This window comes from Lontra canadensis, unplaced genomic scaffold, assembly GCF_010015895.1.
Source record: "Lontra canadensis isolate GAN:19392208 unplaced genomic scaffold, GSC_riverotter_1.0 scaffold69, whole genome shotgun sequence".
NCBI classification, from domain to species: Eukaryota; Metazoa; Chordata; class Mammalia; order Carnivora; family Mustelidae; genus Lontra; species Lontra canadensis.
In genome coordinates, this window is record NW_022631063.1 from 3408870 (window position 1) to 3426874 (window position 18005).

An 18005-nucleotide genomic window follows, 5' to 3' on the forward strand; every position below is an offset into this window, starting at 1 on the left:
TCTCTCTTACCTCCTGAATGCCTGTTTCCTTCCCCACATTAGGGAGGTTCTCAGCTATGATTTGCTCAAATATACCCTCTGTCACCCTCTCTCTTTCTTCTTCCTCTGTGACCCCAATAATGCTAATATTGTTTTGCTTTATAGTATCACTCATTTCTCGAGGCCTCCCCTCATGGTCCGTTAGTTGTTTTTCTCTCTTTTCTTCAGATTCCTTCCTTTCCATCATTTTGTCTTCTATGTCACTCTCTTTTCTGCCTCATTTACCTTAGTGGTTAGAGCATCCATTTTTTTAGACTGCATGTCAGTTAAAACCTTCTTTAATTTGGCCAGATTAGATTTTATTTCTGCATTAAGAGATTCTCTAGTGTATTCTATGGTTTTTTCAAACTCAGCTAGTAACTTTATAATCATTATTCTGAATTCAATTTCTGACATTTTCCTTATATCCATATTGACAAGATCTATGGCAGAGTATTACCTTCTGGTACCTTCTTTTGCTGTGAATTTCTCCTTTTAGTCATTTTTTACAGAGAAGAATAGATAAATGAAAGAACAAAATCAAAACTATCAACTCCAACCCCAGCAAAATGCACACTGGACCAATCTGAAGAGGTCAGAAACCAAAAAAAAAAAAAAGAAAAGAAAAGAAAAAGGAAGAAAGAATATAATCTACCAAGTGGACAAACACAGGGTGATCTATTTGGTCTGGGGTGTATTTTGGTCTATTTTTCTGAAGACACTAAATCCCAAAATTGTGAAGGAATATATATGTATATAAAATTGAATACAGTGAAAGGAAGCCAAATATGAAGAATATATCTATAAACTGTAAATGTAAAAATGAAAATTTAAAAAAAAGACTGAAAAAACAAACAGTTGATAAAATGAGAAGCTAAAAAGGAAAATGAGAACCTTGAAAAGGAAAAAAAAAATTTTTTTAAATGGAGACACCAAAGACTAAAGACCTCAAATTCTATAGTATTTTTCCCAGTACAGGAGTTTTTCATTTCTGAGTGATTCATAAACTTGGTATTTAACTGATGTTCCTGCTGGTCTTCTGGGGTGTGGAGGGCGTCTGTTGCACTGATTCTCAGGTGTTTTTGCCTGGCAGAATCGCACCACCCCTAATCAGGGGGCAGAGCTCAGTGTAAACTGCTTCAGGTTGCTCTGTGTAGCTTTTGTTTTCTGAAGGCTTTTGCTGCTTTAGGAAATGAGAAAAAAAAAAAAAAGGAAAAATGATTGTACCCCGTCTCTAGCTCCAGAGCTGAATGATTGCTGCCCCCACTCTTCAGTGCACTGTCAGGAAAAAGCAGTCAATCCCTTTTGTTTACTTCAAACTCTGAAGACTGCTGTGGTACACACCCACACCAATCCTCCCAGGTGTGTGTGTGTGGAGGGCCAGGGTCTCAGGGAGGTCCTGCAGCTTGTTGGACCCCTGCTTCTGGAGTAATTTCCTGATCGTATATGCATCTGGGCACTCCTCCAAGGGGAAGGAGCAGGGTCTCCCAGCAGCTGTCGCTTGCTGGGTCCCTGCTTGGAGAGTAGTGTCCGGATCATGCAGCGGTTTGCAATTTATGGCAACACCTAGCTGAGAGACCATGCCAAGGCTCATTAATTGTAGCCGGCTTCCCTGTTCCAGTGCTTGGGAACTACGCCAGCTCAGGCATCCCTGTTCTTTCTGTGACCCTGGGGATCCAGAGACCATGTTGTCCTACCTAGGATTCTGCCCCACTTCACTTATCTGATCACCTTTCAGGCAGGGATATTCCTCACAGGAGCAGACTTCTAAAAGTTCCCATTTTGCACTTCGCTGCTATATCACTTTCCAGTAGCTGGCTTAGGGAGGCTCCCTCCCCCCATAGTTTATCCTTCCATATATCCCCTCAGATTCATGTCTCCACATCTCCTGTCTTGCAAAAAGTGGTTGCTTTTCTATTTGTAGAATGCAGGAATTCTTTTCTTACTTCTCAGGTTGGATTCACAGGTGTTCAGCATGGTTTGATAGATAAGTAGCTGAATTCAAGGGACCAGATGAAATGTGGGTCCCCTATTCTTCTGTCATCTTTTTTAGAAACCATCTTTCAACTAACATCTTCTTTCATAAAGATAGAACCATTTTCAAATGTACGTGTGAAAGCATAAGGAAAGTGCCATATCCATCCCACTTTCTTTGGCCTATAAAGTTTTTGGTGAGAAATCTGGTGGTTGACTAATGGAGGTTCCTTTGTAGGTTACATTTTTTTTTCTTTTTCTGCTTTTAGGATTTTGTCCTTGTCTCTGATTTTGACAGTTTTATTATAATGTTTCTTGGAGATAATTTTAGATTGAAATATCCAAATCTCTCCCCAGATTGGGAAATTCTCAACCATTATTCTGTTCCTTAGAGAACATCTCTTCTTTTGGACTCCAATAATTCACACATTGTTTCTTTTCATGGTATCTCAGAGATCATGTAGGTTTTCTTTTTTTTATATTTAATATTTAAAAATTTTTTATAAACATATAATGTATTATTAGCCCCAGGGGTACAGGTCTGTGTCATGTAGACTTTCTTTACTCTTTTCTTTCTTCTTTTTTTTTTTTTGATTAACATATAATTTATTATTTGATTCAGGGGTACAGGTCTGTGCATCATCAGTCTTACACAATTCACAGCACTCACCATAGCACATCATTCTCTTTTCTTTATTCTCCTCTAACCAGATAATTTTAAGTTTCTTATCTTCTCACTCACAGATTTATTCTTCTCTTTGGCCTGGTCAGGTGTTATTGCATTTTTCATTTCATTTGATTATTTTTTGTGTCTACCACTCTTTTTTTGTCATCTACTCAAGATTCTCTCTTACTGGTGCCTTGGAAGTTCACACAGGGAAACAATCGATGTCTGAGAATGTGGGGGATATGCGTGAGGCATTCAGGCTAGTTGCAGAGATCCATGGGTGATGCTTTCCCAGCAGCAGAGTCTACAGTGTAACCATCAGGGACCATGTCCCTTAAAGACCTCTGATAATGTTATCAGCTACACTCCTCCTAATCTCATCCCTCCCCCTTGTCATGGAACTTTCAGTTTAGTAATCTAGATTCTTCAAGGGAGAAAGGATTCTCTTTGGCAATGTCCTACACAGTTGAAGAAGTCAAGCAAACACTCATCTGCCCTCCCCCTTTCCCATGGGAGAAATAGCTGGGAATGTCACAGTCCTAAGCTATGCTACCTTGGGGGAAGGATGGTACAGGCAAATTCAAGCTGTTCCTCTTATTCACTCCAGTACATTCCAAATTTTTTTTCTCCACTGGAGTGCTAGAAATTCTCTCCTGGAAATGGGCTTTCTTGTCCATGGGTGACTTCCCATGTCAGTGTTCTTCAGGTATTCCTGGACTATGGCTGAGAGGGACCTGAACCAGTTCATGGGCTTCTGCAGGAACCACAAGTGGTAATGAGGTCTCTCTGCCTATTATTTGATGCACAGGTTGTAAGACTTGAGTGCCTTGGGATATGGTACTGGATCCCACAACTCCCATGGAGGCACTTTTGTTCAGGGATGGATACCAAAATTTTGTTGTGCAAGTTTGAGAAGGAAATATGAAGGATGACTTATGATGTTGACATCATTAGGATATAATTGAAATTACTCAATTTATTTCTCCTAAAGAGTGTTCATGCATGTCTTCTTCTAAGTGTCAGCTGAGATACTTGTTTTTGTTAAATACCTAATGTCTTCATTACTTTATTTATAGAAAGTTTCCTCTAAATAAATATGCCAACTGGCTAGAAAATGGATCACTTTCCATTTGATCTTATACTGAAAATAGCTTCCACTATTTTTCTGTCTTCAGTACATTCCAAGGTTTCAGTGAAAAATTTTTGAAATGTATGTGAACTTTTGTCCTAATTAGATCTAACTCAAATATCACTTCTTTTGTAATGCTCTCTCTGATGTTTTCATATGGAAAGTCACATTTTCCTCTGTACTTCCATTGCATCCTGCAGCTGTCTCTCACTTGTCATAATGTGGACTAGTCGAATATATGCTTATCTGGGTCATCTTTCATATGAAATTATGCACTGTATAAAGATAGACATTGTGTCATATAGTTCTACTGAGCTACCCAGTATCTACACATACTGCCTTCCATAGTGATCAATATGTCTGCTGAGCTTTAGTCATTTAAAACTTCAATTGGGATATTATTTGAAATTTTTTACTTTCACAGCATAACTATTTTCTGTTTCAAGTGACTTCTTAAAATAGCTCTCTGCAGTTTGCTTTATGATAACTCCTTCAAATATCTTTTAAAATTACTGTTTTAGTAGACTACATAGTTCTTTGTAGAAGGATATAGATTAAGCATATACTAAATTTCCAGAGAAAACTTAAATAATAAATATAATTGTGGGAAGTTCTCTCTGTCTCCCATACACATTTTCAATTTCCAATTATCATTCATAATGAATTCTATTAGTCCATGAATAGTTAACTTTTATAACCAATAACAGAATTAATTAACAATAGTCACACGCACATGTACACACAAACACAAAAATATCCATTCTATCTCTTCCAGTCATCATTATCTATCCTCAAAAATGCAACATAGCAAATAAAATGGCCTAGCTCCTATAGAAGTTAGTAAAATATAGATTATAGTACTCTTTTGACATCATGATTATAGAGAATGTATATTTTGTAGGCTATTTCAAATCCTTAATTGCAGAATTGTTTCAGGTAACACCTTACTCAGCCAATATATTTAAGCTCATTTTCTCCTGAGCTCCTGGTTTCTTAGATTCCTAACCTTGGCTAACTCTTCAAAAAAATTCTGCTCTTTATTAAAGACCAGAAAGAGTTATAAATGAAGCAAGGTATAATTTAAAAGTCAGTATAATACATTTTACAATTCAAAACATTCTAAAATGTGAATGGATTTGGGCTATATTTTAGTATACAATATTTTAGTTTTTGTGACAATGTTTCTAGCAAATTAAGGGAAGTGATATTTCATGAGCTAATGTTCTTTATAGCAAGGAACAGAAACAGACTAAGGAAAATATTACTAAAAAAAATAATCTGGGTATAGAGTAGCTCGTGGACATGGATTCAGAAAGGACATGCATGCAGATTTTCCAATATATAGATGGTAAAAACCAGTGGAACATTGGTGATTCTAAAAGGAAGTGTCAGAAAACAAACCCTACAAGCTACATCAATAATACTAAAAAAAAAAGTCAATGGGGGTATATTTTTACATTTAGACTTTCAATGAAAACATAACAAAACTTTTGTCTCAGGGATTTATTGCAAAGTTTTGCGTATGTTGATATGTTGGGTATCTTCTAGTCTGGTGATTCTGTTAACCTTGCATGGCATAAAGTTCTTCATGGTAGTTTGGCAAATGAGAATTGATTAGAGAATCCTTAATTCCTTTCGACTAGCCACTGATAAGTTGGTCAAATTGAATAGAAAAACTAACTTCTCTACTGCATTTCTTTTGAATTACAATATAATTTAATATGTGTTAGCTTTACACTTAGTGGTTCCTGGGAGTAAAAGGATAGGTTAAAAGTGGGGAAAGAGAAAGACATAGGGAAAGAGAGAGAAAGACAGAAAGAGAGAGAGAGAAGGAAGGAGGGAGGAAAGAAGGAAGGAAAAGAGTAAGCTTAAAGATACAGATTTTTGTGTGCGATTTTCAGTTTGTAAACTAAGAACTTTCATAGCCTTTTGTAGTAGGCTGTATGGTGGCCCCAAAGTTGTCCATGCCCTAGTATTCCCTGAAACCTGTGAATGTTACTCTGTATGGCAAAAGAGATTGCAGATGTGATTAAGATAAGGATCTGGAGATAGGGAGATTATCCTGAATTATCTGGATGAGCACTAAATATAATTACAAGAATTCTTACAAGAGGAAGGCAGAGGGATATTTAAGTATAGAACAAGTAGGAGACAGGATGATAGAAGCAAGAGGTTGTAATAATGCAAGGGAGGATTCACAGACCAAAGAATGTACATGACCTCAGGAGATAGAAAACTGGGAAACATATCCTAACACTTTGGTGTCAGCCCAGTAAAACTCATTTCTGACTTCTGATTTTCAGAACTGTAAAGGAATAATTTGTGTTATTTAAGCCACCAAGTTTGTGTTGATTTGTTATAGCAGCCATAGGAAACTAGTACACTTTGTTATTAAGTATAAAATGACTAGGGCATTGAGCAAATTAGAATCCTTAATGCTAATAACTTGTATGTTTTCTATGTAATTCAATTTTTGATGATTTAGAGGAAGATACTACATCAAATATTACCAGTGAGCATCTGTCATTTGTTCTTTAAAAGCTAGTTTAAGGAGCATGTTGTCAACTTTTTAGCCAAAGGGAGAAGACTAATTTTCAGCTTTATTGATGGCCACCTAGTGAACTGAAGCATAGGTTGAATTATCATATTAAACTCATATTTCCAATCATTACCAAGAAATATATTTGGGGCATTTGTGGTTTGGATTAGCAGATAGACTCCAAATAGTAGCAACTAATAATAGCATATAATGAAAGATTATAGTCATACTTTTAAACAAAACAGATGGTTTGAAAAATGATGATGGCCTAATAGCTGTACTGGATACATATAATTTGTTCCTCTGTTTTGTTACACCATATTCTGAGACCTGGGATGTTCCTTGCTGGCCCCTATCAAGAGGTACCCTTAACCTGTGGTTTCTGGCTGAAACGACCAAAGATAGTCACCAGCAGGGACTGGAGGGTTGGAAGGTTGGAAGGGAATGAAGTTAGGATATTTATTCCTCACATTTCCTCCCTTCCGGATTGCTATGGTATAATGTGAAGCCCATAGTTCCTGCCAAGGAACTCCTACTCCTTCCTGATTACAATATCATTTCTTCCTCTTGCTTTTTACTGCTGCTAGCCCTGGGGTAGTATAGCACTTTGATGGATTCCCTTAAACCTAACAGGCATTATGAATAGTCTTCTTGTGTGTGTGTTTTCATGCCTGAATTAAATTATTTTGTGTTATCTATTTTTCCACCAAAAAAAAAATTCACCATAATATAGGCATTAGTGAAACAATTGATATGACTCAGATTATTTGATTTTTACAGTGACCTTGTGCGTTAGATACTATTTTAACCAAACTTAAAATATGAGAATACTGAAAAATATAAAATTTAAATAACTTGATGATCACATAGCTAAGAACTGTCTAAGCCAAAATAGATTCCAGTGAATTTGACTCCAGAGCTGATCTTAGATGTAGTAGTACAAGAATTAATATGATTTTAAAGATAATCTCATATGTTTGGTATCTATATAAATCTCATTGACAAGACTTAAGTACAGAAAAAAATAGGATAAATAGAAACATGTCAGGAAAATTTAATTTATAAGTAATAAAACTAACACAGACAACACAGAGATCTGGATTTGGAAATAGTCTGTTACATGCACTGTTCATATCTGAATGCTTCCAGATGCTATTTAATATCATAATTCTTATGAAAATGGAAATGAGAGGTACAGTATTTTCTTCCATATACAAAGAAAGCCTTTTATTAATACAAATACGTCATACAAATTAATTGAAATAGATAATCTACTTGCTGTTTGTGATCATTTTTCAGTGACCAGAAACAGATAAATTAGATTAAAATGAAAAAAAATTTCTAAAGATTTGTTAATAAAATTAATAAATGTGTTTCACTTACTAATTAAAAAATACATTTAAAGCAAAAAGATGAAAAAATACTTACAGAGAAAATTTTGCTTATCTCACATAGGAGTATGACAAAAATGACATCAGAGTGTATTGTTATTCCATCTATAGAAACTAGAAGAGAAGATGACAGATATTTTTTTAAATCCCTCATTGTCTCCTACCTGCCATTCCTAACCTTTATATTCAAAATAGTCTTCCCACCTATATATCTGGTAGTAAAATAATCTTTCTTCCCTAAAGTTTATGAAATTCTTTCTGACATGACGTGGTTTTGACACTGCCATTTTGATCTGCATAATATACCTTGCAGATGGATTTGTGATAACATCACTAATAGGCCACTTATAGCATATAACAAGGGTCAACACACTATGGCCTTTTAAAAGCCTCTTTTGTTTAAAATAGTTGGGAAAAAGGGAAGACTATTTTTTGACATGTAGATATAACAGGAAATTTGAACTTAGCGTCCAGAAATAAAGTTTTATTGAAGCACCCATGTTTATTTGTTCATGTGTTGTCGATGGCTGTTTTCATGCTACTAGGACAGAGATGCATAGCTGCAGCAGAGACCCTATAGCCCATGAGCCTAAAACATTCACTAAATGGCTCTTTTAGAAATTGAGCAGCAGACCTCTGGCCCATATACTCTCATTGTACTAATTGTGAAGTATAGGTATTTGACGGTATTTAAACATCTGGATGAATGAATTTATGAAGTAAAATGTATAGGTATATCTACATTACAGGTATAGCCTATTACTTTTTCTGTTTTTTCAGTTGATTCTTTCAGCTTTTCTATGTATATAATTTTATTTGTAGATAATTATGTTAATTATATCTACTATTTTCCAGTACTCCTTTTTAAAAAGTTTTTATTTAATTCCAGTCAGTTAACTTACAGTGTTATATTAGTTTCAGGTGTACAGTATAGTACAATATAGATTCAACAATTTCATAGTCACTTGGTGCTTATCACTCCTTAATCCCCATCACCTATTTAACCCATCCCCCTCCCCTCTGGTAACTAACTATCTGTTTGTTCTCTATAGGTAAGAGTCTGTTTTTTTGGTTTGCCTTTCTTTTTCTTTGTTTTGTTTCTTAAGTTCTACATATGAGTGAAATCATATGGTACTTATCTTTCTCTGACTGACTTATTTCACTTAGCATTATAGTGTCTAGCTCATCCGTGTTATTGCAACTTCATTCTCCTTTATGCATTCATCAATTGATGGATACTTGGGCTGCTTCCATATCTTGGCTATTGTAAATAATGCTACTGTAAACATAGGAATACATGTATCCCTTTGAATTACTGGTTTTATATTCTTTGGGTAAATACCTGGTAGTGCAATTGATGGATCGTAGGGTAGTTCTATTTTTAACTCTTTGAGGAGCCTCCATGCTGTTTTCCAGAGTAGCTGCCCCAGTTTGCATTGCACACACTATTTGCCTTTCCTTTTCTCCAAGAGCAGCCCCAATGTCCTCTAAACTCTCCCAGAGTCAAGTATGCTGACCTTTAAAACCAGGCTTTAAGCCCCACTGGTTGCAAGAACTCACAAAATACAAGCTCTCTCACTTTCCAAGCCAACTGCTATGGAGATTCGTTTTCTCCATGTTCTTCCCCTGTGTGTTAATCTGTCTCTTGCCCTTCTCTGTGACCAAAGCCCTTGCCCCACTGCAGTAGCCACCATCCGTTTCTCTCCCAAGCTGAGTGTCCACACTTCTACCTTCTTCGATATGGTCTCTTTTCTACATTTAGTTGTGGTGTGTATTCTGCCAGTCTTGAGGTTGATTTCTGGAGTATTTAGGATGCTTGGATATTTATCTGTTTTTTTTCATAGGACAAGATGAGCCTAGGATCCTCCTACTCTGCCCCATCTTCTTCTCCCTGATTTTCAACACTTATACTAATCAGGTTTCCTCTAGCTATTTATGATCAGTGCTTTTTCCTAATTATACTGGCAGATTTTCTTGGAAAAATCAATAGTGGAAAATATCTAGCTTTTTTAAACTTTGATATAAATATTTATAATGTTTCATCACTAAAATATATTTAAATCAGTACCCATAGTGATACAATTGTATCAAAGTAAGTTTTATTTGAGACAGACTTTATCATGTGAGGAGGTTTCTTTTATTTCTCTTTAGAAATAGCATTTATAATAATTTGCAAGTAAATATAAGACTTATTAAATTCTTTTTTCACATCTGGATTTGGTTATATTCTTTATTGATCCATTGACATAATCAATTTCATGAATATATTTTCTAATATTACATCATTTTAAAATTCCTACCTTGGGTTTTTTTGGGGGGTGTATTATTTTATTAAGTAGATGAATTTTATTTCAGATTTTTATGTCTGTATTCACTAGTGGCATTGGTTGTAGATTTAATTTTTTAAAAAGATTTTATTTATTTACTTGACAGAGAAAGACAGGCCAGAAGCAGAGGGAGTGGGAGAGGGAGAAGCAGACTCCTTGCTCCACTAGGCACCCCTGTAGATTTAATTTTTGATAAAGTTTTGCTCTCAAATTTTTATTTTTCCTGAAAAACCTTTTGGGTGATTTTCTATTTTTCTATTTTTGAGCCATTTTTTGAGTGTTTTTTATTATAATTGGAATGGAGTTGATGCACATTTTGTTTCAGGTGTATAGCATAGGAATTGGACAAGTCCATACAATATGCTGAGTCAATTTTTAAAATGCAGAAATGAAGTGCCTCTAGATAATGTCAGTTTTTATTTCCTAGAAGATACCCATAACTCATTGATAACATGATACCTTATTATTATTTTAAAGTAGTTTTAAAAAATAAAATTTAAATTAAAAAAATTTTTAAATAAAGTAGTTTTATATTTTTTCAATTTATTTTCTTATAATTTGTCTGATCAGTTTTTTTATACCATTTTGACATTTTCACTTTCATATGTTAACCATTTCACAGAAAATTGTAAAGACTTATAAATTTCAAAATAAGTTTTATAGGTTTAATGTATTATAGTCAAAACATATAGGTTAGGTCTAGAAATTCTACCTTTTAGAATTCATCAAGGTAGGATTTTTTTAATCACTTGTTTGTTTTCTTGCTGCTTTGTTACTATGTAATTGATTAAGTTTATAAATTATATAGAACAAAGTTTGTTACATAATTATTAAAATAACAATAATGATAATTTGTTTAAAATTTAATGCACTTAATGCCTTTGTTTTCATATTTCATCTTTCAAAAACTGAGACAAATGAATTTGTCTTTTCCAGTTATGTTGAACTTCTAATAGTTTTGCATAATAATATACTATTATTAGCTTTATAAATTTATGACTATTTTATTGAAGTATTTACCTTTATAAGTATTAAATTATCTTATTTATCTATTTAAGTCATTTTTTGCCTTGAAATATATTTTGTCTCTAATAACATTGCAAGCTCTACATTTTTGTTTGTATTTGCCTGATATATTTTTTGCCCATTTTTTATTTTTAATTTTGGTAATTTGTTTCATGCTTCTTTTAAATAAACAGCATCTGTTCAACTTTTTCTTTTTGATCTAATTTGGTATTTTTTTGTTATTTAATGTGAATAAAGCAATTCACAATTTGTTATCATAAATGTTAGGTATATTTGGTCTCTCTTCTGACAACTTGTTTTGTGGTTTCTATTTTTATCCTTTATTCTTTTTCCTGATTTGCTTATGGACTACATCAACTATATTTTTTTTCCTTTTTTATCCTTTTTCTCTTATTTTTTTCCCCCTAGTTATTTGGAATGCATAGAGAGCCTTGTTTTTTACTGCATTATTTTAAAAGAAATTGTCAGCATCATAAATGAAGGTACTTACTATTGCCATCTATATGAAATATTTTTTCCTTCCTTGTCCAACTATTTCCTAGTTTTTCAAAGAATTATTTTAAAAGAATTATTTGGGGGTGCCTGTGTGGCTTAGTTGTTAAATGTCTGCCTTCAGCTCAGGTCATATTCCCAGGGTCCTGGGATCAAGTCCTACATTGAGCCCTGCATCGAGCCCCATATCAAGTCCCATATCGAGCTCCCAGCTCAGTGGGAAGCCTGCTTCTCCCTCTCCCACTCCCCCTGCCCATAGTCCCTCTCTTGTGTTTCTCTCTGTCAAATAAATAAATAAAATCTTTTTAAAAAAGGAATTATTTGGTATTTCATACTAATTTAAAGAAATATTCTTTATAAGTGTATTATTTTGTTACCATGCTTGCAACAGTGATTTAAATTTAGCCCTATGGCTTAACTCCATGTCCTGAGTTTTATATTACAATTTCCCCAATATTTCCATTATCTTCTATAGAGCTGAAGTATACATTAAAATCATCTTTTTATAAAGGATACATTGATGATATATTTCTTAACCTCTTGCTGTGTGAGAATGTTTCTCAAGTGCCCTTATATAGGAATGGCAATTGTAGGTGGAAGATAATACACAGCCAGAGTTTTGCTTGCGTTTTCTCCTCCTTGGAAACTAACCATTTTTCCTTACCAGGAACGTGAAGGATTTGAATTTTTATTTATTTGTTTACCTTCCCTGTCTTAGTAGGATATGTCTAGATTTAGAGTTATTTTCATTAATTTGCCTGTATTCAATGACCCTTTTTGATTTATAGACTCTTGATATAAAGACTGTAGTCTTTCTTGAGATTAGAAATTTTACAACTATGTTGGCTTTGGTTTCTCCTTCTGAGATTACTATCTTTAATTATAGCATCTTCTGGTCTTTGTCATTCATATATGTGTGTGTGTGTGTGTGTGTGTGTGTGTGTGTATGATATTCATTTATATTTTTTCTTTTTTCTCTTAAATCTGTAAAAACTTCTTTAGTTTGTCCTCTAGTTAACAGACTTAATTTTCTGCATTTTCAAACCTGCTGATTACTGTTTATATTGTACTATGAATTTATCATGCAGTCCAACTGGACTTTCTTGCTGCTAGCTTTATTTGCGTATTTAAAATGTTCTCTTGAGGTGCCTGGGTGGCTCAATCAGTTAAGCATCCAACTTTTGGTTTCAGCTCAGATCAGCATCTCAGGGTCATGAGATGGTGCTCCACACTGGACTTATGCACTGGGCATGGAACCTGCTTGAGATTCTCTCTCCCTCTCTCCCTCTCCCTCTGTATCTCCCCTCCAAAAACATTAAACAAAAATAAAATGTCTTCTTAATCTTAGAGAATATTTCAATATTAAAATGTCCTCTTCTTTTTGTAGTAATTATGTTTCATAAGGAGTTATCTGCAACATTATAAGGAATATGCCCCCTATTTTGAACAACGACCTCTTTTTATATGTCTGATTTTTTTCTGCTTACTCATCCTTACAGATGATATTCTATCCTCAATACATTGGGATTTGAGATGGCTCTATAAGGTATCGGTTTCCTATAAACATCTAAAAATCTTAGGTAAAAGAGAGAGCTTTAAATTCCCAGTTGCTTTAACTTTGCCAGTTCAAAGGTCCAGTGGCCTAAGGAAAATAGGAGCTAATCACAGCAGGGACTGTGTAGATTTGGCAGCCAGGAATACTCTTGGGAAGTGATGCATTATTTCCTGAACTCATTTGCCTTCATGGGGAGCAGTATTCCTGTTCTTTGTCTGGCATGGCTGTCTGCACCTGTCGTAAGCTGTGCATACACTTTGCCATCTGGCAAACATCTCAGAAATATTGGTGATATTCTCAATGCCCTACTGCTTCTGCAAAACTTACTCTTGCTCTAACCCTCGCGGTAGAATCCAGTTGTGGTCATAATGCTCTATGGGCACATTTTTCACTTATTTCTGAATTAAGCTGATCTTCCTTATGCCCACAATACTGGATATATTTGGTTTTCTTTTTGTCAGCTCCTGTGGACTATTCTTGAAAAAGATACTTCCTTCCTAGTTGCCAACAATGACCCACGTTTTCCTTCCTCAACTCATTTCAGAGTATGGAATGCTCTTTTCACTTGAATCTGGCAAATGAGAGGATGGTGAGTTGGAAGGAGAATGATGAGATGTCTGTGATTGACAGACTTTCACTCAAAAGTAAGTGCCTTCAAATCCTAAGATTATTCATGAGTAAAGAGATATAATGACATATTCACTGACTCTAATAAATAGATACTTTTATTTACTTAATGGAAAACAATTTCTATTTTTATAATCTTACAGTTCAAATTACTTCTGTTATCTTTCTTTTTTTATCTTTCTTTTTAAAAAACTCATAACTTTTTCTTTTCTTCCAAAATAATAAATTATTACCAGTAAAAAGAGGACTGAACTAAGAGCCAGAAAAACAGCGCTGGTCCCAGGTCTGATGCTAACTATCTATACTCTGAAATTCTATAAGCTTCAATTTTATCATCCTTAAAATGAAAGAAATAGACTACATTCTCTCTAAAGCGCCTTCTAGCTCTATAATTCTTCAAGTTCACATTAATGGAACCGTTGCTAGACTGAATCCACACTTAAAAATCTATATAAGGTAGATCAACATGGAGGGATGAAATTAATTACTTGTTTAAAAGACAAGAGTTGGCTCAGCACTTTGGTTCTAGATTACTAGTAAAACAGAGAATTTATAAACTAGCTAACTAATGCGCTATTCAATGGGATATTCTTGGCTTCCCCCTATTAACTTTCTCTGTCCTGTCAACCTCATATTGTTTGCAAAAGAAGATGTGCCAACTACCTCAAGTGAGGGGTATACTTGTGGGAGTAATTTGGGGAATGCACCTTGGGGATCTTTTCTGCAGCAGATTGTCTCTCACAGATAATATTGCTCTAGTTCTGTTATCTTTCCTCACACCTTGCCTGATCATCCCCACCACTTCAGTCACTATGTATAGGATGTGGAATGTGTTTTGGATTTTTGATAAAGAGAAAAGGGATTATCTTTCACTCTTACTTAAGTGTTGATTTGTAGTAAATGGTAATTTATTATTACTGTTACTATTTCTCTGGGCATTTTCTTAATCCATACAATGAAAAGTAGCTTTTGGTTATCTCTCCAATGGAATGGTCTCTCTCTCTTTTTAATTGGTAATCAATGGAAAATGTTGCAAACAAAAAAATGTTACAATACAGTGTCAAACCCAATTAGTGTTTTATCCAAATGTCTATCCTGGCTGGAAATGGTAGAAGGATATAGACCATAGTTCATCAAATACCAAGGTGTGAACATTTTGACCTTCTGTGTATGCATGTTTCACGCCCATCTCTGCTAATGACTGGGAATTTTTAACATGCTCTTCTACCCCCATTCTGTACCAAAGACGCTGCCTTTTGTTAAATCTTTAGATATTGGTAGTTTTTACCCCTATTATTGACCTCTTTAGTGAAACTATAATTCAACTTCCCTTTGAACAAAAATTCCATTCACCTTTTATATTCATTGACAGTTTAAAATATCAAGATATTTTTCTTAATACTATTTTCCTGTTCAGGTAGACTAACAAAATTTAAATAAAGGAAAATGGTTATTTTTTACTTTTTCATTACATTTCTTTTTACTATAACAATTTTTAAATATTTTATCTTAGTTAATAATCTAATTTTCAACTCCCTTTTCTGAAAGATCATCATTTTTCTCCTTGTTCTAGAAAAAAAGTCTATGATAGTCTAATGAAATGCAGAAATACTTACTCTTAAAAAACATATACCTATATATCTTTGTATTAAAAAAGAGAATGTTTATTAACCATTCAAACTTCTCAATTTTTTTTCTGTTATGAAATAATAGAAGCATTCATTAACTGCCTTGCTCCTCAACACACAGTTGAATTTCCAACTGACTTAGTTTTCTTACTGAGCAAGATTCCTCACTACCATCCCTGATTTTAGTCTTCCTCTTGCTCTAGTATCTCAGGGCAGAATAAGTTTTCTTTAATACAATTTTCATTCTGTTTTGCTCCATAAATTTGTGTGGCTTCATATAGAATTTGACTTCATAGAACATGAATATCAGTGAGATCTGTGAAAGACAGAAGTTGTCTGCCTCCTGTGCATCGTGTCCCCGAGACAAAAACCTTGGAGTCCTCTTCATCTTTGGTAGCTCCTTCTCCACCCATGTGCAGTCAAACTTCAGATTTTACTAAAGCAACTTCAGAAATGCTCGGATCATATCCTCATCCCATTGCTTCTGCCATATTTTGGCATTCATTGCCTCCGGTCTGGGCTCTTACAATAGCTTTTTCTCTTATCTCCTGCCCTAAAGGATTTTACATTCCAAACCTCTTCTGTACTATCAGTGCAACATCTAAGAAATAAATGTGATTGTATTGCTTTTCTGAAGAGTGTTCCACAATGTTCCCTGTGTCCTTAGTATTAAATCCAGATTGTTTTGTTTGTACATGAGGCAACTCTACCCCATGGGCTTCATACTCCACATGAGGTTCTACTGGATGTAAAGCCTGGAGCTATGGTGTTAGTCACAATCTGACCTGGTAATAGAAGACCTTAGAATAAAATTTTGAAATCTTAACACTGAACAGGAAGTAGAGCCATGACTAACATTTTATAGTTTACATAGGTGATTTTAGTCACCATGTAAATGTGGTGGTTAAGAATTTGGACTCAGACATGAGGTTGCCCAAGTCCACATTCTGGCTTCTCTATTTACTAATCTGTCCTTGGGCAAGAAAGAAACCTCTTTGGGCCTCCTTGCATAAAATAAGGTTAGTAATTGTTCCTACTCCAGAAGTTATCATGAAGAATGAATTAAATACTACAGTGTACACATAAAACATTTAGAACAATACTTGGCCTTAGTAAGATTTCAACAAATAATAGTTTTTGTTGACTAACAACACCAAAATATTGGTTATTTTGATGTTCTATAGTGTTTCATTTCTGGAGTATTCAGATAGAAAAATTTTTCTAATTTTAAGCCAAAGTTGACTTTACATGAGGACATCATAGTCTCTTTTATTCAAGTGGGAAAAAATTCTAATTAATAGTAAGAGATCCTATGTATGTATGAATTATTACCTAAACTTGTATATTTTTAAAAATCATCTCCATAATTTCTGTATTTTTATTATAATATCCTATTTCTTCAGTAAATAACAACAAAATCTGTTTCTCATCAGTGATGATTCAAATGGTTTTATTATTATTATTTTTTTTTTTTTAGCAATATCTATCACACTGCTCTCCTTCAAAAGATTGAGGTGATTAGGTCAATCTGATCTTTCTGTTAACCTTAATTTAAGTCTTTTCATCCATTACTCTGACTTTTTGCCATACTTAATATTTCTTAAACAAGTTTATATACCTAATTCCTTTATTTCTTTATAGCCCACTTATTGCTTATCTACTTGCACTAGTGTACTCAAACTGTAATCTTAAGTATGTATTATTATTTTCATATCCACATTTTATAATACTTAAGATATTTTATAATATATACTCTTTTTCTTGGTATTTCACTTTTCTTATTAAAAAGCTTCAGCATGTTGCCATTGACCTTTGACATTCTATTTTGACATCTCCACTTTGGCTTCTATCATTTTTCCCTGATTAGATCTGTAACGTGATCTAGTTCAGTCCAACTGATGTTTTCATTTACTTATTGCCCTGACCTGCCTTATTGTCTCTTGTAGGTCTGAGTCAGATCCTGCTTAGGGCATTTTCTCTAGGGCATTTTCTCATGATTTCACTTCCACTTGGAATGTCCTCCATTTCTGGCCCAGCCTTTAAAGCTCAGCCTAAGTTTTACCTCATCAAAGAAGTCTTTGTTCATCATGTCAGCCCTCAGTGCCTTTAGCTTTTTATAACCAACAAAAGATATAGAATAAATCTTTTTGGAGGAAAGCTGAAAAACATGCTGCAGCCTTGCATCTGTTGTTTATTTGCTATGGCCGTAGGCTGATTAAACACATAGGCTGATTATACTTTAGTTTCTTTTAAGATGAAGTTGTTTACACCTCTGATCTCTGATCTACCTTGTTATAACTTATTCATTTAAATAAAATAAGTTGCATGGACAAAAGTATAGCCTAGGGAATATAATCAATACTATCATAATGATATTGTATCATGACAGATGGTAATACATTTTTCCTAGAGAGCATTGCATAACATACAGAATTGTCAAGACACTATGTTGTAAACCTGAAACTAATACAGTATTTTGTATTAACTATACTTCTATTTAAAATTTTAGTAAAAATAAAATAATGTGTGTAAAAGCATTTTGTAAAATTTTTAAATATCTATTCAAGTTTATCATTGTTAATCACAAACAAATCATATACGGCCTTGTTAGTTGCCTTGTATTGTTTTAGTA

At 34.1% G+C, this 18005-nt stretch overlaps 1 protein-coding gene across 2 annotated transcripts in view; it reads left to right on the plus strand.

The window, feature by feature from the left end:
• The window catches only part of LOC116880903 (sodium channel protein type 2 subunit alpha), a 140546-nt gene that overhangs the window by 15377 nt on the left and 107164 nt on the right, over positions 1-18005 (plus strand). Inside the window, exon 2 of one of the 2 annotated variants that reach the window (XM_032880338.1) lies at positions 13663-13762. The exons of the other annotated variant lie outside the window; for it this stretch is intronic. The gene's annotated coding sequence lies outside the window, so the exon portion shown is untranslated. The remainder of the gene's footprint in view (positions 1-13662; positions 13763-18005) is intronic. 2 annotated transcript variants of the gene reach the window in all.